Below are 20,392 nucleotides of genomic sequence, written 5' to 3' on the forward strand. Positions count from 1 at the left end.
CTGAAGTTGCTGTGTCACGGTGGTCAAGTATGCCAGCTGGTGATTTCGTTGGGTGATCATTAGGGATTGCTGGGCAATCACCGTGGAAATGTCGGCAAGACTTGACAGCGGCACCTCAGCGGAATCCATGGCCGGATCTACTGACACGGATCGGCAGGCTGGCGGTGGATCCTCTGTGTCAGAGAGGGATTGGCGAGGACCGTGTCGGTGGACCGGTTCTAAGTAGCTACTGGTTTTCACCAGAGCCCGCCGCAAAGCGGGATGGTCTTGCAGCGGCGGTAGCAACCAGGTCGTATCCACCGGCAACGGCTCAACCTCTCTGACTGCTGAGATAGGCATGGTACAAGGGATAAGGCAAGAGCAAGGTCGGACGTAGCAGAAGGTCAGGGCAGGCAGCAAGGATCGTAGTCAGGGGCAACGGCAGGAGGTCTGGAACACAGGCTAGGAACACTCAAGGAAAGGCTTTCTCTGGCACAAGGGCAACAAGATCCGGCAAGGGAGTGCAGGGGCAGTGAGCAGATATAGTCTGGGAGCAGGTGGGAGCCAATTAAGCTAATTGGGCCAGGCACCAATCATTGGTGCACTGGCCCTTTAAGTCTCAGAGAGCCGGCGTGCGCGCGCCCTAGAGAGCGGAGCCGCGCGCGCCAGCACATGACAGCAGGGGACCGGGACGGGTAAGTGACTTGGGATGCGATTCGCGAGCGGGCGCGTCCCGCTGTGCGAATCGCATCCCCAACGGCCATGTCAGTGCAGCGCTCTCGGTCAGCGGGACTGACCGGGGCGCTGCAGGGAGAGAGACGCCGTGAGCGCTCCGGGGAGGAGCGGGGACCCGGAGCGCTCGGCGTAACAGCCAGATATCTTCATTTTTAGTTATATGGTATTCCCAGGCTTGGGGCTCAGTGGGAGGTCCGCAGCATCAGCGCAAACTCGCTTACGTCATTTTCGCCGGGCGGAGCGGCTGCCCGGCTTATGAATATTCCTCGCTGCCTCATTGCAGTCTTCCTCCTGGTGTAGGTCACGTGGGTAGCGCCGCGCATGCGCCATGCGCCGAACACCCGGAAGCGGCGTTCTCCTGCATAGATAGATATGCAGGAGAATGCCGCTTCCGGGTGTACGGCGCGCGGCGCTTCCCACGTCACCTACACCAGGAGGAAGACTGCGATGAGGCAGCGATGAATATTCATGAGCCGGGCGGCCGCTCTGCCTGGCGAAAATGACGTAAGCGACCTCCCACTGAGCCCCAAGCCTGGGAAAACCATATAACTAAAAATGAAGATATCTGTTGAACCGCTACACAGTTTTTAATGAGGTAAGAAGCGTTTTAATCGGGATCACCCGCACTACAAGCCTGTGTAACAGGTTTAGTGTGGGTGATTCTGATGACAGATTTCCTTTAAGGAGGGAATGATCCGTCATGAGACAAAACTTCCTACCCAACAGATAATAGCGGAGAGACTCGAGTGCCCACTTAATGGCGAGGCACTCTCTCTCCACTATACCTGGTCTCGTCCGGGGTCAGTTTGCGGCTGAGAAAGACAACGGGATGCTCTTCCCTGTTTCCTTCCTGGGAGAGTACCGCACCAAGACCTACCTCGGTCTGTACCACAAATTACCTTTTGAAGTTGGGTGTCACCAACACCGGAGACCCACATAGGGCAGACTTCAAAGCAGAAAATGCCTGCTCTGCCTATTCGTTCCAACGGACCATGACGGACTTGCCTCCCTTCAAGAGGTCTGTTAAGGGCGCAGCCAGCGTAGCAATATGGGGGATGAATCTCATATAGTAACTCACCATTCCTAGGAACAACTTCACCTGTAGTGAAGGTCGGGGCCAATTTCGGATGGCCTCTATTTTGTTTACCTGGGGTGTGATAACTCCACGCCCAATGACGTACCCCAGGTATTTGGTCTCTTCTAACCCTATGGCACATTTTTTGGAGTTAGCAGTTTTTTTGGCCTCAGCTGAACCAAAACCGTGAGTTCAAATCTAAATCCCTGCTAATGCTAGCGTGACTACTAAACCGCCACTAGATCCCCTAAATCCAGTGGAACAACACACAGTACTAAGAGACCTAAATGCTAAAGTCCCAACCTTTGTCAATCTCCAAGGAAAGCCGTTGTTATGCTTAAAGACTGTTATGTTATTGAAGCTTACAGAAAACCTTCAGTAAAAGTTAATACTGTTTCAGAAAACTCTCCGGTTGTGGACAATCTATTCTTCTTTACCTCCCTATCGCTCTTGGGAAGGATGGCGGTAGGACAAGCGGTAATGAGGAGCCCTCACCCTGGCGTCACGAATAGCAAGGGTTAACAAGCACCTTTTAATTACTGCACAGCTTCACTCCCCATACAATACATCCCCCAGGCTATCACACTTGTTAGTTTCCTGCTGGAACCTGTTGGTCTCCTGCTGTTGCAAGTTGGCTTCCCTGAGCGCTTTTATAACAGCCTCCATTTTGGCAACACTGCAGTCACTGGAACACAGCTTTGCCTTGACTCACTGGATAAAGCACTCCCGCCGCACTGACAGTCACTTGTCGGCAGGATCGTTGCCCCTAGCAACAACCCCAATGGGTTCTCCCAGGCTTGGTAACAGGGTTCTCCCAGGCAACAGCGTACTGCAATTCAACCCCTGACCTCACTGCGATGCCCGCATCCTCCACCAAATGACCACCAAGCAAACAGTACTTTTCAATTCAAAGTTCAGTGTTTTATTCACACTTGTCACACAGCAAACAGAATTTAAATGCAAAAACCAAGGAAAACTTAACAAAAGTCCACCTGTATTCCTTAGGTGTTTGCTCAAACCTTAGTCACCATGTGGCATCAAGCAAGCCTTTTCCAGGCCTCCAGGCAGACTGTTCACCAGCTTCTAACCTTGATGCAAACACAGGGAAGAACTCCACAAACAGATCTCTCTGGCAGTGTCAGCTGCAACTAGCAAATCCCCCTCAGCTGGTGAAACAGGTTGCCTTTAAGGCCAACAAAAGGCGGCCTGGATTGTGGGGAGTGACCCCCACCCTGCACTTGGTCATTCCGAGTAAGAGCCGTCCCGGATTGGCCTTCCAGCCATACTGCAGCCATAGTGTCAGACTGCATCGCAGCACAGACACTAACTAAATACCGGCTCTTACTTCACCAAGGCCAGAAACCTTGGTGACATATATCGCCCATCCACCACGATGCCTTTCACCTTGTCACAATGTATAAATAAAGCTGATATGTTTAAAAAAAAATTCTGAGCCTTGGATTGGAAATGCTGGGATCCTCCCTTTGGGATATCTTGATCTACCCAATTAGCCAAGTAGCTTCCTCAGTAGCCAGTGATCCCCCAATAGGCAGTAATCCCACTCTCAAATAATCAGTAACCCACCATCTCCCTCTAGTAGACAGTAATCCTCTCACAATAGACAGTAATCCCCCACCAATAGGCAGTCATTCCCCCCAAAAGGTAGTAATTGCCCCTCCCAATGTTAATTATCTGGGTCGGAGCATAGAGGAAGAGACGCTCGGCATCTTGTGACTGCCTTCATAACACTTGGGGTTTCTACAAGAGTGATTGACAGGGCGAGGAGCCAATTGTTATTCTCAGCCAAGGTCCGCATTTATGTGTAAGTGCATCTTTAAGACACATTTATAGCTAAATGGGACACAAGCAGCCATGGCCCCCTCATCTGATGGGCACTGTAGAACGTCTGCCCTGTTTACACAAATTGAGAAATATCCTGTTCTTAATCCTGTGAAATTATACTGCTTAAAGGGGTTATCCAGGAATAGAAAAACACAGCTAATTTCTTTCAAAAACAGCTCCACTTGTGTCTCCAGGTTGGGTGTGGTTTTACAACTTGGCTCTATTCACTTCAATGGAACTGAGCTACAGAACTAGACCCAACCTGAAGTGAGATGGGTTAGCAGTTTTTGAAAGATAGTAGCTCTGTTTTTCTATTCCTGGATAACCCCTTTAATGGTAGGGTCACGCCTAATGCATTTTGATGTGTATTTGCTGCTGCATATTTTCTTACCCGTTGAAGTCAATGGGCAGCAACAGTAGCTGCAGACAATATGCACCAAGATACACTACATGTAATGCTACCCTTATAGTGTATGCACACGTACAGTGTTCTGTGGAGATTTGATGTGCAAGATTTGAAGCTGCAGCTTTAACCCCTTAAGGACGCAGGGTTTTTCCGTTTTTGCATTTTCATTTTTTCCTTATCACCTTCTAAAAATCATAACGCTTTCAATTTTGCACATAAAATTCCATTTGATGGCTTATTTTTTGTGCCACCAATTCTACTTTGCAGTGACATTAGTCATTTTACCAAAAAATCCTCAGCGAAACAGAAATAAAATTCATTGTGTGACAAAATTATATAGGTTGGATTTTGTCGTACTTATGAAAAAAATCATAACTACATGCAGGAAAAGTTATATATTAAAAATTCTCATCTTCTGACCCCTATAACTTTTTTATTTTTCTGTGTATGGGCCGGTATGAGGGCTCATTTTTTTGCACCGTAATCTGAAGTTTTTATCGGTACCATTTTTGTATTGATCGGACTTTTTTGATTGCTTTTTATACATTTTTTCATGATATAAAAAGTGACCTAAAATACGCTATTTTGGCCTTTAGAATATTTTGGACATTTACGCACGTGGCGATACCACATATGTTTATTTTTATTTACACTGGGTTTTTTTTTTATGGAAAAAGGGGGGTGATTAAAACTTTTATTAGGTAATGGGTTAAATGACCTTTATTAACTTTATTAACATAGCTTTGCATGGATCAGTGTTATAGGCGGTCGATTGGTCAAGCCTGTATCTCAGGCTTAGAGCAATCAATTGCCGATCGGACGCGACGGAGCAAGGTAAGAGGACCTCCGCTCACGTCCTTGCTGATCGGGGCATCGCGATTTCACTTTCATTTTAGATGTGCCTAAAGGGTTAATAGCGCGCGGCACAACGATCAGTGCCGTGCGCTATTAGCCCAGGGTCCCGGCTATCACCGACCCGCCAGGACCGACCCTGTATGAAGAGGTTAAAAATGTGTTAGTTTTAATTGTAAATCTGCAGCATAAAATCTGCAGCTTCAAATCTTGCTCATCAGATATGCACAGGATAATGTACAGTGGGGAAAAAAAGTATTTAGTCAGCCACCAATTGTGCAAGTTCTCCTACTTAAAAAGATGAGAGAGGCCTGTAATTTTCATCATAGGTATACCTCAACCATGAGAGACATAATGAGAAAAAAAAAATCCATAAAATCATTGTGTGTTTTTTTAAGAATTTATTTGCAAATTATTGTGGAAAATAAGTATTTGATCAATAACAAAAGTAGTTCTCAATACTCCAGGACCTTGAAATGCTTCTTACGAAACCACTCCTTCGTTGCCCGGACGGTGTGTTTGGGATCATTGTCATGATGAAAGACCCAGCCACGTTTCATCTTCAATGCCCTTGCTAATGGAAGGAGATTTTCACTTAAAATCTCACGATACATGGCCCCATTAAATCTTTCCTTTACACGGATCAGTCATCCTGGTCCGTTTGCTGAAAAACAGCCCAAAGCATGATGTTTCCACCCCTATGCTTCACAGTAGGTTTGGTGTTCTTTGGATGCAACTCAGCCTTCTTTCTTCTCCAAACATGACGAGTTTTTAAAAAAAGGTTCTACTTTGGTTTCATCTGACCATATGACATTCTCCCAATCTTCTTCTGGATCATCCAAATGCTCTTTAGCAACCTTCAGTCGGGCCCGGACATGTACAGCAAGGGGACACGTCTGGCACTGCTTCGAGGCCCTGGCGGCGTAATGTGTTCTTGATGGTAGACTTTGTTACTTTGGTTCCAGCTCTCTGCAGGTCATTCACTAGGTCCCCCCGTGTGGTTCTGGGATTTTTGCTCACCGTTCTGGTGATCATTTTGACACCACAGGGTGAGATCTTGCGTGGAGCCCCAGATCGAGGGAGATTATTAGTGGTCTTGTATGTCTTCACACCAAGCTGCTTGCCTATTGCAGATTCAGTCTTCTCAGCCTGGTGCTGTTCTACAATTTTTTTTCTGGTGTCCTTCGACAGCTCTTTGGTCTTGGCCATAGTGGAGTTTGGAGTGCGACTGTTTGAGGTTGTGGACAGGTGTCTTTTATACTGATAACAAGTTCAAACTGGTGCCATTAATACAGGTAACGAGTGGAGGACAGAGGAGACTCTTCACTCCTTAAGGACTCAGGGCGTACCTGTACGCCGAGTCCACTCTCTTTCTATAACACATTGCCACGGCATAGCGGGTTGGGCCCGGCACCTAGCATAGTGGGTTGGGCCCAGCACCTAGCAACGGCTGCGACTCGTGACTAATAGCGTGCGGCAATGATCGCGGTGCCACGCGTTATTAACCCTTTAGATGCCGCATTCAAAGTTGATCGCTGCATCTAAAGTGAAACTAAACGGCTCCCAGCTAGGTCAGAGGGCTGTTCGGGACTGCCGCAGTGAAATCGCAGTGTCCCGAACAGCTGTAGGACACGAGAAGGGTCCCCCTACTTGCCGCCTGGTGTCCGATCGCCAAATGATTGCTCAATGCCTGAGATCCGGGCATGAGCAGTCAAGCGGCAGAATAATCGATCAATGGTTTCCTATGAGAAACCATTGATCAATGTAAAAGATCAGTGTGTGCAGTGTTATAGCCCCCTATGGGAGCTATAACACTGCAAAAAAAAAGTGGAAAAGAAAAGTTAATAAAGATCATTAAACCCCTTCCCTAATAAAAGTTGGAATCATCCCCCTTTTCCCAATTAAAAAACCTGTGTAAATAATAATTTAAATAAACATGTGTGGTATCGCAACAATGTGTAAATTTTCCTGCATGTAGTTATGATTTTTTCCAGAAGTACGACAAAATCAAACCTAAATAAGTAGGGTATAATTTTAATTGTATAGAATAAAGATAAGGTGTCATTTTTACCGAAAAATGTACTGGGTAGAAACAGGAGCCCCCAAAAGTTACAAAATGGTATTTTTTTCTTAAATTTTGTCACACAATGAATTTTTTTTCCATTTCGCTGTGCATATTTGGGTAAAATGACTAATGTCACTGCAAAGTAGAATTTGTGGCGCAAAAAATAAGCCAAAATATGGAATTTTAGGTGCAAAATTGAAAGCGTTATGATTTTTAGAAGATGAGAAAAAAATGAAAATGCAAAAACTGAATAACCCTGCGTCCTTAAAGGAAAACTGTCACATATTTTCTCCTGCACTATCCACAGGTATTGGTGGATAGTGCGGGAGACGCTGATTAAAACGAGCCCTACCTTGGTCTGATCCGCGCCGCTGTTCGCCCGCAATTGTAGTTTTAATCTCTGTGCATATCCTGCTATAACTGGCAAAGGCGGCGCTTCTGCGGGATAACGGACACTGACGTCATGAATATTCATCCCTCCCTCTGGTTAGGAGCGGCGAAGAGAGGGAGAACAGGAGGGATGAATATTCATGAGCGGCGCTGACGTCAGTGTCCGTTAAAGGACAACTGTAGTGGAACACTTTTATATATGCCCATGCCCGGGCCTCAAAAATTTACAAAATAAACTCATACATACCTTCCTACGAGCCCCCGTTGGTCCGGCACAGGCCTCACGGTCCGGCAGTGCTGACCTCATTCCACTTCCTGGGGACAGGGACGCCGCAGAGCCGTCGGCGTATCACCGGCCACAGCGATGTCCCGCCCCGGCCTGTGATAGGCTGAGCCCACAGTCATGTAAGAAGCCGGCCAGAGCTCCTTAACTGACAGTGGGCTCAGCCTATCACAGGCTGGGGCGGGACATCGCTGCGGCCGGTGATACGCCGACGGCTCTGCGGCGTCCCCGTCCCCAGGAAGTGGAATGAGGTCAGCACTGCCGGACCGTGAGGCCTGTGCCGGACCAGCGGGGGCTCGTAGGAAGGTATATATGAGTTTATGTTATTTTTGAGGCACAGGCATATATAAAAGCGTTCCACTACCGTTGTCCTTTAAGGGGTTAATGGTAGGGTCGCGCCTAATGTATTTTGCTGCGTATTTTCCTACCCGTTGAAGTCAATGGGCAGCAAAAGTAGCTGCAGACAACGTATGCACACGTACAGTGTTCTGCGGAGATTTGATGTGCAGGATTTGAAGCTGCAGCTCTAAAAATGTGTTAGTTTACATTGAAATCTGCAGCCTAAAATCTGCAGCTTCAAATTGTGCTCATCAAATAGGCCCAGGATAATGTACAGGTGTATATATACCCTAAGGGAACATTCACACTTACGGTATCTGCTGCAAATGTAATGGTGTATTGAATCATTACTTATAATGCTACTTACAACAATAAATCCTCTGACTTCTGAGAAGACTCCATTTAACACGATCTATTTTCTTATCAGGCTGACGAAACGAAACTTGGCCAGGTGCGGCATATTGTTTTGTAAGGGAGAAATGAAACTAAACTGAGTATAAGGAGGAGTGTCTCACTGTCTGCCATTACTTGTGGGGACAGTATGAGAGGAGATGGGAGCTGCTCGTCGTTTATGAGGTAAGGCCACGGAATAATGTTCAGCATAATGACTGCTATACAAGTAATGTATTTATGTCTGTGTTGTCTCAGCATCTCTATTCACTATGATGATAATACTGCAATATATTTAGGAAAGGAGCCAAGACAAATAACCCATGCACATTACAGTCTATAAAACGGGGTGTGAGGTGGTAGACCAGTGTTTCCCAACTAGGGTGCCTCCAGCTGTTGCAAAACTACAACTCCCAGCATGCCCAGACAGCCGAAGGCTGTCTGGGCATGCTGGGAGTTGTAGTTTTGCAACAGCTGGCGGCACCCTGGTTGGATAACACTGTGGTAGACAGTGAAGTATGTTTGTTAGTGGTGCATCATGAATTCCTTCCCTTAATCTGCACCCCATTATTTTCAATACAATATTATTTTCAGCATAATAGTTTATACAGAAAACAAAGTGAAATATTTTTTTTTTAAACATTTGTCTAGCCAGGATTCAGATTAACCCCATTGAATGGAGCCAAACAGCCTACAAAACTGACAAAATGTGCTGGATACAAAGTGAAAACCTAATGCTATGCCTTATATTTCTGCTGTGGGTCCGCAACAGACTTTTCACATGGCAAAAAGATATGTTGTTATTAGAGATGAGCGAAGTTACAGTAAATTCGATTTGTCACGAACTTCTCGGCTCGGCGGTTGCTGACTTTTCCTGCATAAATGAGTTCAGCTTTCCGGTGGTCCCGTGGGCTGGAAAAGGTGGATACAGTCCTAGGAGACTCTTTCCTAGGACTGTATCCACCTTTTCCAGCCCACCGGAAAGCTGAACTAATTTATGCAGGAAAAGTCAGCAACCGCCGAGCTGAGAAGTTTGTGACGAATCGAATTTACTGTAAGTTCGCTCATCTCTAGTTGTTATGTGTAGGATTCTTGTTCTGAATTGGGTGTCACTGTAAGGGGTGCAGAAGTGCCACTCTGCTGCATAACAAATCCAGAATTTTTTATGCCACATGGTAGATGGTTTCTTTTATACATTTGGGGTCTAAAAATCTTAAATTTCAGTGCATTGCTGGGAAAAACAATGGGGGAGATTTATCAAAGGATTTAGACTGGTTTTTCCCATCTAAATTTGTCGCACAGAAAGTCACAGTCTAAATTTGTGCGACTTTTCTGCAACTTTTGCTTTAGAGGATTTTTAGAACATGATGCATTCTAGTCTATTTTAGACGGAAAAATGCATTGGTGCTGAATTTATCAAAAGCGACTTATCTGCGACAAGTCGCATCACCTGAAAGTACGCTGAAATGTCAGACCATGTTGGAGCAGGTTTAAATACAGTCTAAACCATAGATCCCGAAGTCTGTGCGCAGAATTTATCAAGAGCCGTGCGACTTTTGATAAATAAGGCACACAATAGTCCGGCCTAACCCTCTGTAGTTTGGTCTATATTGATGCGGGACATAGACAACTTTGATAAATCTCCCCCAATGACTGTTATTGTTCCATAATATAGTGTGGCAGAATTGCTCCATGACTGTCCTTTTGGGTAAGGCTAGGTTCACATTTGTATGGCGATCAAGCATAGCTGCCATTGCATGCAGTGTTTACACTACTATTCCATAGGTCCACGCTGTGCCCCATTTCATGCTACAGAGCACCAATTGGGACGCAGGGTGCAAGCGGTTCATCTTGTTACATCAGACACACTTGTTACTTCTGACACTTGTCCACCATGTTGAGATGAACACATATACAGTGACCCCTCGACTGACGATGGCCCTGACATATGATAATTCAACATACGATGGCCTTTCAGAGGCCATCGCATGTTGAAGGCAGCATCAACATACAGGGCTGCCATCAGAAACACAGCTCAAGGCTTGGGCCCCCCATCCCATGGCCCACTATCAAGTCCGCCCCTAGTGCCCGCCTGCTATCTTACCCACTGTCTATGAAAAAAAATATTTTAAAACACACAACAAGAAAAACAAGAGCCCTTTAATTTAAAGAGAAAATATCACTATACATATTGCCATCTTACAGTTACTGACCATATCCTGTGTACTGAGACCCATTTTACCAATAATACCAGTATGCAAGAAGGAAAATTATCACTATACATATTACCATCATACTGTTACTGACCAAATCCTGTGTATTGAGACCAATTATGCCAGTATAAATGTGAGAATAATACTGCCACACCATGACCACCACATAGTGATTGAAATAAAACTGCTGAACATAGACCAATATCCCCCATACAAAGCCCACATAGTAGTGACCCTGGCGCTGCAGTCCCTGTGATCACAGTGCAGTAACATCACTCACAGGAGGCGTCTTCTTGGAGTGGTTCTCTTTCCTTTTCTGTCTTTCTCTTACCATCATGAAGTCTTCTTCCAACCATTACTCCTCTTCACAGAATCTGCCAGACAACAAATATATTATGTCCACACTTTTTCAGCACATTTCCCACATGTTCCCTACTCTAAGTGCCCCAAATAATGCCTTACTTGGTGCCCTGAATAGTATAAGGAAGTAGTTAAGTGTGCTGGAGAAAAGGGTAGGGGGATAGGGTGGAGGGTAGGTTATTTAAGGCAGAACCCCACCGGTAGGTCGATAATGCCCCTAGTAGGTAATGCCCTCAGTAATGCTCCCAGGTAGGTTATGTCCCAGTAGGTAGGCAGTAGGTGATGCAGCTAGATAGGTTGTAGTTAATGCGCCCACTAGGCATGTAATAGATAATGCCCCAGTAGGTAGTAAGTTATTTATTAGCTATTTATTCCCCCAGGTAGGTAATGCCCCCGAGTAAATAATGCTCCCAGGAAATAGTGTCCCCCCCAGGTAGGTAATGTCCTAGTAGGAAGTGCCATCTGTAGGTAGTGCCCCCAGGTAGGTCACACCTTAGATAGGTAGTTCCACCAGGTAAGTAATGCCCCGGGTAGATAGTAGCAGCCCCTGTGCTGATTGTAAAGGGCCCTCAGCCCATCCTGGCGTCTAAGTGAGTAGGGGGCATGGGGAGGGGTGTTAGCCGGATATCCTGGAATAAAGGGCTGGCAGAGAGAAAGATAGATAGATATGAGATAGATAGATAGATATCCAAATCCCAAACAAATTGCTCCAACGGCACTCCAAGTAGTTTTAAAGCAAAAGCAGTGTTTATTGATTGACCCATGGTCAGCAGTGGATGCGACGTTTCAGCGGCATCTCGCCGCCTTTCTCAAGCATGCATCCACTGCTGACCATGGGTCAATAAACACTGCTTTTGCTTTAAAACTACTTGGAGTGCCGTTGGAGCAATTTGTTTGGGATTTGGATGTCTATACCTGATCTGCGACTGGGACCAGGTTATTATCCACGGGCACCCACCACCTTAACTTATTGAAAAAGTTTGTGCTGCTTCCACCATTTGTTCCTTAGATAGATAGAGAGATAGATAGATAGATATGAGATAGATAGATATGAGATAGATAGATAGATATGAGATAGATATGAGAAGATAGATAGATATGTATGAGATAGATAGATAGATATGAGATAGATATGAGAAGATAGATAGATATGTATGAGATAGATAGATAGATATGAGATAGATAGATAGATAGATATGTATGAGATAGATATGTATGCGATAGATATGTATGACATAGATAGATATGAGATAGATAGATATGAGATAAATAGAGAGATAGATAGATATGCGATAGATAAGATTGATATCACAGCAATTGGAGAATGAACAGCCCAAACTTGGTAGAAAAAATTCTGGTGGTGCAAGCAGATATTGGAGCTTCGGTCAAGAGCTCACCATTGATACAATCAAAAAGAAAAGGAATCCGCAGCACACAAAGTAATGTGAAATTTTTTTTTTGTGGTTTATTCCATGTTAAAAAGTGTTTTCACAGCAAGCAACGTTTCGACTGGGCTCCCCCAGTCTTTTTCAAGCAGTGCACATTCAAGAGGTATACACACATCTATATAGGGATACCAATCAACTGGTATCAATGTGAATCAATTACATTATTACAGTAAAGTGTATTTGTGCATATAGTGCATAGAGTATTACAAAATACATTTAGTAAAGTGCTGGTGAATTAAAATCAATATTAAAAACAACACTGCCGTATATACTTAATAGAGTATCACATATACACAGCTGTAAGCAAACACTTATTAATCAGGGGGAGGAGAGAAATTCATAGACTCACCAGATGCAGAATGTATGTAATGGCCACCATCGCCGGCTCCCCGGCATCATAACAAATGCACTGCGCATGCGTGCGCTAGTGTTGCCTTATCCATAACACACACACGTGGGTATGTGTGTTGCTCAGCCAATCGCCATGCACGTGAGGTCACATAGCCCACGTGACAAACGAGCACACGTGACCCAATGGTGCAGAGTGTCAGGCATCGTATTATCACGCCTGCGCACCCCGCACAGAGAGGCTCACTGATGCCATCTTATCTATGGGAAAACTGCCAATAAGCGGATTTATATAGAGGAACAGCATTTGTTATTAGAATTGAAAAAATTAGGGAGGTTCGTAGGATGGAACACTTGTCAGCTGTTATGGAGAATAGGCTTTCTTCCTTTCAGAAGACTTAGAGACTTTGGGAGGAATACGAAGATTCTATAACTTCTCATTGAACAGTCATGACCATGCGAGACCTTATTCTTTTCTTTTCTATTTTTCTCTCTCACCCCTTAGTAGGACTATATCCTTTACTTGTACTTCTGTACTGCTATATAGTCTCTTTATTTTTATTTTTTCTCTTATTCTTATGTACAATGCCATTTTAATTGGGTCCTAATGTATTGTATTCATGCGATCTTAACTGGATTTATTGTACATCCTTCTTTATTTATTTTATTTCCCTTTTTTTTTGTATGTTATAAATGGAAAAATTCTCCTAAATAAACAATAAAAAAAATTAAAAAAAAAAAAAGAAGGACGCATATAGAGAGCATGGAGCACATTCATACTGTGTGTCACGATGCCGGCTGGCAGGTAGTGGACCCTCTGTGCCAGAGAGGGATTGGCGTGGACCGTGCTAGTGGACCGGTTCTAAGCCACTACTGGTTTTCACCAGAGCCCGCCGCAAAGCGGGATGGTCTTGCTGCGGCGGTAGTGACCAGGTCGTATCCACTAGCAACGGCTCACCTCTCTGGCTGCTGAAGATAGGCGCGGTACAAGGGAGTAGGCAGAAGCAAGGTCGGACGTAGCAGAAGGTCGGGGCAGGCAGCAAGGATCGTAGTCAGGGGCAACGGCAGAAGGTCTGGAAACACAGGCAAGGAACACACAAGGAACGCTTTCACTGGCACTAAGGCAACAAGATCCGGCAAGGGAGTGCAAGGGAAGTGAGGTAATATAGGGAAGTGCACAGGTGAAAACCCTAATTGGAACCACTGCGCCAATCAGCGGCGCAGTGGCCCTTTAAATCGCAGAGACCCGGCGCGCGCGCGCCCTAGGGAGCGGGGCCGCGCGCGCCGGGACAGAACAGACGGGGAGCGAGTCAGGTAGGGGAGCCGGGGTGCGCATCGCGAGCGGGCGCTACCCGCATCGCGAATCGCATCCCGGCTGGCAGCAGGATCGCAGCGCCCCGGGTCAGAGGACGTGACCGGAGCGCTGCAGCGGAGGGAGTGAAGCGAGCGCTCCGGGGAGGAGCGGGGACCCGGAGCGCTCGGCGTAACAGTACCCCCCCCCTTGGGTCTCCCCCTCTTCTTGGAGCCTGAGAACCTGAGGAGCAGACTTTTGTCAAGGATGTTGTCCTCAGGTTCCCAGGATCTCTCTTCAGGACCACAACCCTCCCAGTCTACTAAAAAAAAATTTTTCCCTCTGACCTTTTTGGCAGCCAAAATTTCCTTGACCGAGAAGACGTCCGAGGAGCCGGAAACAGGAGTGGGAGGAACAGATTTGGGAGAAAAACGGTTGAGGATGAGTGGTTTGAGAAGAGAGACGTGAAAGGCATTAGGGATACGAAGAGAAGGAGGAAGAAGAAGTTTATAAGAGACAGGATTAATTTGACACAAAATTTTGAAAGGACCAAGATAGCGTGGTCCCAACTTGTAGCTAGGGACACGGAAGCGGACATATTTAGCGGAGAGCCATACCTTGTCTCCAGGGGAAAAAACGGGGGGAGCTCTTCTTTTCTTATCCGCGAACCTCTTCATGCGTGAAGAAGCCTGTAAGAGAGAATTTTGGGTCTCTCTCCATATAATGGAAAGGTCACGAGAAATTTCATCCACAGCGGGCAGACCAGAGGGCAAGGGGGTAGGGAGGGGGGGAAGAGGGTGACGGCCGTACACCACGAAAAATGGGGATTTGGAGGAAGATTCAGAGACCCTGAAGTTATACGAAAATTCGGCCCATGGAAGGAGATCTGCCCAGTCATCCTGGCGGGAGGAAACAAAATGTCGCAAATAATCACCCAGGATCTGGTTAATTCTTTCTACTTGTCCATTGGACTGGGGATGATATGCAGAGGAAAAATTTAATTTAATCTTGAGTTGTTTAAAGGAGTCTTCTGCTTGAGGAGGCCAGGACTTGGGATCAGCATTTTTCTTGGTTAAAGCCACGATAGGAGCCACAATGGTAGAAAAATGTGGAATAAATTGCCTGTAATAATTGGCGAACCCCAAAAAGCGTTGGATAGCACGGAGTCCGGAGGGGCGTGGCCAATTTAAGACGGCCGAGAGTTTGTCTGGATCCATCTGTAGTCCCTGGCCAGAGACCAAATATCCTAGAAAAGGAAGAGATTGGCATTCAAACAGACATTTCTCAATTTTGGCATAAAGTTGGTTGTCACGAAGTCTCTGAAGAACCATACGGACATGCTGGCGGTGTTCTTCTAGATTGGCAGAAAAAATTAGGATATCGTCCAGATATACCACAACACAGGAGTATAACAGATCACGAAAAATTTCATTGACAAAGTCTTGGAAGACGGCAGGGGCATTGCACAGTCCAAAGGGCATGACCAGATACTCAAAGTGTCCATCTCTGGTGTTAAATGCCGTTTTCCACTCGTCCCCCTCTCTGATGCGGATGAGGTTATAGGCGCCTCTTAAGTCCAATTTAGTGAAGATGTGGGCACCTTGGAGGCGATCAAAGAGTTCAGAGATGAGGGGTAAGGGGTAGCGGTTCTTAACCGTGATTTTATTAAGACCGCGGTAGTCAATGCAAGGACGTAGGGAGCCATCTTTTTTGGACACAAAGAAAAATCCGGCTCCGGCAGGAGAGGAGGATTTACGGATAAAGCCCTTTTTTAGATTCTCCTGGACGTATTCGGACATGGCAAGAGTCTCTGGGGCAGAGAGAGGATAAATTCTGCCCCGGGGTGGAGTGGTACCCGGGAGGAGGTCGATAGGGCAATCATAAGGCCTGTGAGGAGGTAGAGTCTCAGCTTGTTTTTTGCAGAAAACATCCGCGAAGTCCATATAGGCCTTAGGGAGACCGGTTACTGGAGGAACCACAGAGTTACGGCAAGGGTTACTGAGAACCGGTTTTAGACAGTTCTTGGAACAAGAGGACCCCCAACTCTTGATCTCCCCAGTGGACCAATCCAGGGTTGGGGAATGAAGTTGAAGCCAGGGAAGTCCAAGGAGAATCTCCGAGGTGCAATTGGGGAGGACCAAAAGTTCAATCCTCTCATGATGAGATCCGATGCTCATAAGAAGGGGCTCCGTGCGGAAACGTATGGTACAGTCCAATCTTTCATTATTTACACAATTGATGTAGAGGGGTCTGGCGAGACTGGTCACTGGGATGTTGAACCTGTTGACGAGAGAGGCCAAAATAAAATTTCCTGCAGATCCAGAGTCCAAGAAGGCCACTGTAGAGAAGGAGAAGGCAGAGGCAGACATCCGCACAGGCACAGTAAGACGTGGAGAAGCAGAGTAGACATCAAGGACTGTCTCACCTTTGTGCGGAGTCAGCGTACGTCTTTCCAGGCGGGGAGGACGGATAGGACAATCCCTCAGGAAGTGTTCGGTACTAGCACAGTACAGGCAGAGGTTCTCCATACGGCGTCGTGTCCTCTCTTGAGGTGTCAGGCGAGACCGGTCGACCTGCATAGCCTCCACGGCGGGAGGCACAGGAACAGATTGCAGGGGACCAGAGGAGAGAGGAGCCGAGGAGACGAAACGCCTCGTGCGAACAGAGTCCATATCTTGGCGGAGTTCCTGACGCCTTTCAGAAAAACGCATGTCAATGCGAGTGGCTAGGTGAATAAGTTCATGTAGATTAGCAGGAATTTCTCGTGCGGCCAGAACATCTTTAATGTTGCTGGATAGGCCTTTTTTGAAGGTCGCGCAGAGGGCCTCATTATTCCAGGACAATTCTGAAGCAAGTGTACGGAATTGTACGGCATACTCGCCAACGGAAGAATTACCCTGGACCAGGTTCAACAGGGCAGTCTCAGCAGAAGAGGCTCGGGCAGGTTCCTCAAAGACACTTCGGATTTCCGAGAAGAAGGAGTGTACAGAGGCAGTGACGGGGTCATTGCGGTCCCAGAGCGGTGTGGCCCATGACAGGGCTTTTCCGGACAGAAGACTGACTACGAAAGCCACCTTAGACCTTTCAGTGGGAAACAGGTCCGACATCATCTCCAGATGCAGGGAACATTGGGAAAGAAAGCCACGGCAAAACTTAGAGTCCCCATCAAATTTATCCGGCAAGGATAAGCGTATCCCAGGAGCGGCCACTCGCTGCGGAGGAGGTGCAGGAGCTGGCGGAGGAGATGACTGCTGAAGCTGTGGTAGCAACTGTTGTAGCATAACGGTCAGTTGAGACAGCTGTTGGCCTTGTTGCGCTATCTGTTGTGACTGCTGGGCGACCACCGTGGTGAGGTCAGCGACAACTGGCAGAGGAACTTCAGCGGGATCCATGGCCGGATCTACTGTCACGATGCCGGCTGGCAGGTAGTGGACCCTCTGTGCCAGAGAGGGATTGGCGTGGACCGTGCTAGTGGACCGGTTCTAAGCCACTACTGGTTTTCACCAGAGCCCGCCGCAAAGCGGGATGGTCTTGCTGCGGCGGTAGTGACCAGGTCGTATCCACTAGCAACGGCTCACCTCTCTGGCTGCTGAAGATAGGCGCGGTACAAGGGAGTAGGCAGAAGCAAGGTCGGACGTAGCAGAAGGTCGGGGCAGGCAGCAAGGATCGTAGTCAGGGGCAACGGCAGAAGGTCTGGAAACACAGGCAAGGAACACACAAGGAACGCTTTCACTGGCACTAAGGCAACAAGATCCGGCAAGGGAGTGCAAGGGAAGTGAGGTAATATAGGGAAGTGCACAGGTGAAAACCCTAATTGGAACCACTGCGCCAATCAGCGGCGCAGTGGCCCTTTAAATCGCAGAGACCCGGCGCGCGCGCGCCCTAGGGAGCGGGGCCGCGCGCGCCGGGACAGAACAGACGGGGAGCGAGTCAGGTAGGGGAGCCGGGGTGCGCATCGCGAGCGGGCGCTACCCGCATCGCGAATCGCATCCCGGCTGGCAGCAGGATCGCAGCGCCCCGGGTCAGAGGACGTGACCGGAGCGCTGCAGCGGAGGGAGTGAAGCGAGCGCTCCGGGGAGGAGCGGGGACCCGGAGCGCTCGGCGTAACACTGTGATTGGCATGAAACCCAGGGTGTTATTCGCACTCCTAGGTCACTCCTATATACATACATACATCTTGGCAGAGGTGACCGCTCCGTCACACTGAAGTGACCGGCGCAGTCACCAGCCACAGTGTAATATAATTATTGCCTAATGGAAGGGCGGCACAAAGTCCGGGCACAATGAAGTGTCAGGACTCGTGTCACCCAAAACCAGGGCATAAATAGATAACATGCATTCATCCATACTATTAGATGAAACAATGTCCTCTAGTACCGCTGGGAACAAAATCTGTCCCAAATCCCATGAAAGATTTATCAGATGCCGTATCCCATAGCAACACACATAAAAACCACATGTGTGAATTAGGGGTGTGAATCGCCAAGAATTTGGCGATTCGATTCGAATCGCGATACCAGTGTGGCGATTCGATATATCGCGATATATCGCGATACCGTCTAGGTGACGATACATCGCGATATATCGCCCACCTGGGAGCATTCATAGATCCCAATAGACGCCGCTGTCAGCTTTGACAGCGGCGATCTAGTACTCCGGCGCGCACTTTTCTCATGTTATCCCGTCCGGGCTGCAAAATAAAATAAAACGCACTTTATCTTACCTGCCAACGAGCCCCCGGAGCTCCGGTACAGGTGTTCGGTCCCCGGGCTGTATTCTTCTTACTTCCTGTTAGTCCGGCACGTCACATGGAGCTTCAGCCTATCACTGGCCGCAGCGATGTCCCGCCTCCGCTGGTGATAGGCTGAAGCTCCATGTGACGTGCCGGACTAACAGGAAGTAAGAAGAATACAGCCCGGGGACCGAACACCTGTACCGGAGCTCCGGGGGCTCGTTGGCAGGTAAGATAAAGTGCGTTTTATTAAAAATTCCACATCCCTAAAAGAATCGATTCAAAAATATTTTGAATCGATTCTGTATCGGCAAATGAAAAATCGCGATTATCGCGAGAATCGATTTTTTCTTACATCCCTAGTGTGAATGGACATCACATAGCAAAGTTTTTTATTAGGTGGTCCTTCATTCATTAAAAATACCAAAATAAAAAAATAAAATAAAAATTTAAAATAAAATAAAAAACACAGAATAATAATAATAATAATAATAATAATATAAAGATATTATCAAAACAAAGAAAACATTTTTTGAGTATTGAAAGGAGTCTCCTCAAGGATAAATCTGCAATAGAAACAAAAACAAAAGTATTAGTAATAACCAATACCAACTGAATGTGCAAATAATACCAACGCAAACACTCAATTCTTCAAGCAGGTAAAATCATCAGAGCCTACCTGTTTAAGATCCTCGTAGAGGTCTTAAACTCAACATTTAGTCCGTTCGGTTTTAAAGAATTTAGTGTGTAGATACATCTCAGTTCACACTTTTTTAAGGCCGCCTGCCTGTCCCCTCCTCTCTTGGGTATTGGAATGTGATCCAGGACCATAAACCTTAGATCACGTTCAGTGTGTCCTTTTTCTTAAAAGTGGCTTGAAACAGGTAAATCACATTTCTTTTTACGAATCGAATACCTGTGTTGATTAATACGTGTCTTCAATTCCCACGTGGTCTCCCCCACATAGAGGAGACCACATGTGCACCAAAGAACGTACACAACAAATGATGTATCACAAGTAAGGTAATACTTAATAGGGTATGCCATCCCGGTAGAGGGATGCGTGAACACATCACCCTTGACCATCAGGCTGCAGTTCACACAACCCCTACAGGGAAAGCATCCCTTTTTGGCCAAAGTCAAATATCGTTGAGTCCTTCCTGATTTCAGAGAGATATCTGCCCTTCCCAATCTATCCTTGAGATTAGCACTTCTCCTATAGGACATTAAAGGGTATTCTGCAAATTCTTTAATGTTAAACCCCTCCTTAATCAGGTGCCAGTGCTTACGTACAATGCCTGCCACATCTTTGGACAGGTCATTGTATGTCGTGACATATGGGATATGGAGTTGTTGTGTAGCACCTCCCCTCCTTCTATCTTTACCCATCTGTATTTTGTTTTTCTGTCTCTCCACTAGGGCCTTGGGGTACCCCCTCTCATGAAGGTTCTTAACCATCCTATCAACTGCAGTATTATATCTGGATTCATCCTGCACAATCCTCCTGGCCCTCAACATCTGACTGTACGGTAAACTGTTGACCATTGCCCGGGGATGGCAACTGTTAAACGACAGGAGGGTGTTGCAGTCTGTCTCCTTCACAAATAAATCAGTCACAAGATGGTTGTCCTGTACCATAACCTT

At 46.7% G+C, this 20,392-nt stretch overlaps 2 protein-coding genes across 4 annotated transcripts in view; one reads left to right on the top strand and one right to left on the bottom strand.

Moving 5' to 3' along the window:
• Positions 1–20,392, bottom strand: part of AHRR (aryl hydrocarbon receptor repressor) — a 383,059-nt gene that overhangs the window by 357,263 nt on the left and 5,404 nt on the right. The window contains exon 2 of one of the 3 annotated variants that reach the window (XM_056520832.1): positions 10,850–10,943. The gene's annotated coding sequence lies outside the window, so the exon portion shown is untranslated. Of the gene's footprint in view, positions 1–8,333; positions 8,472–10,849; positions 10,944–20,392 lie in introns of those variants that run through there. The other 2 variants (XM_056520829.1, XM_056520833.1) reach the window with 2 other exon arrangements.
• The window catches only part of LOC130273669 (NFX1-type zinc finger-containing protein 1-like), a 136,986-nt gene continuing 125,010 nt past the window's right edge, over positions 8,417–20,392 (top strand). Inside the window, exon 1 of the mRNA XM_056520850.1 lies at positions 8,417–8,542. The gene's annotated coding sequence lies outside the window, so the exon portion shown is untranslated. The remainder of the gene's footprint in view (positions 8,543–20,392) is intronic.

Source organism: Hyla sarda, chromosome 5 (genome assembly GCF_029499605.1).
Source record: "Hyla sarda isolate aHylSar1 chromosome 5, aHylSar1.hap1, whole genome shotgun sequence".
NCBI lineage: Eukaryota > Metazoa > Chordata > Amphibia > Anura > Hylidae > Hyla > Hyla sarda.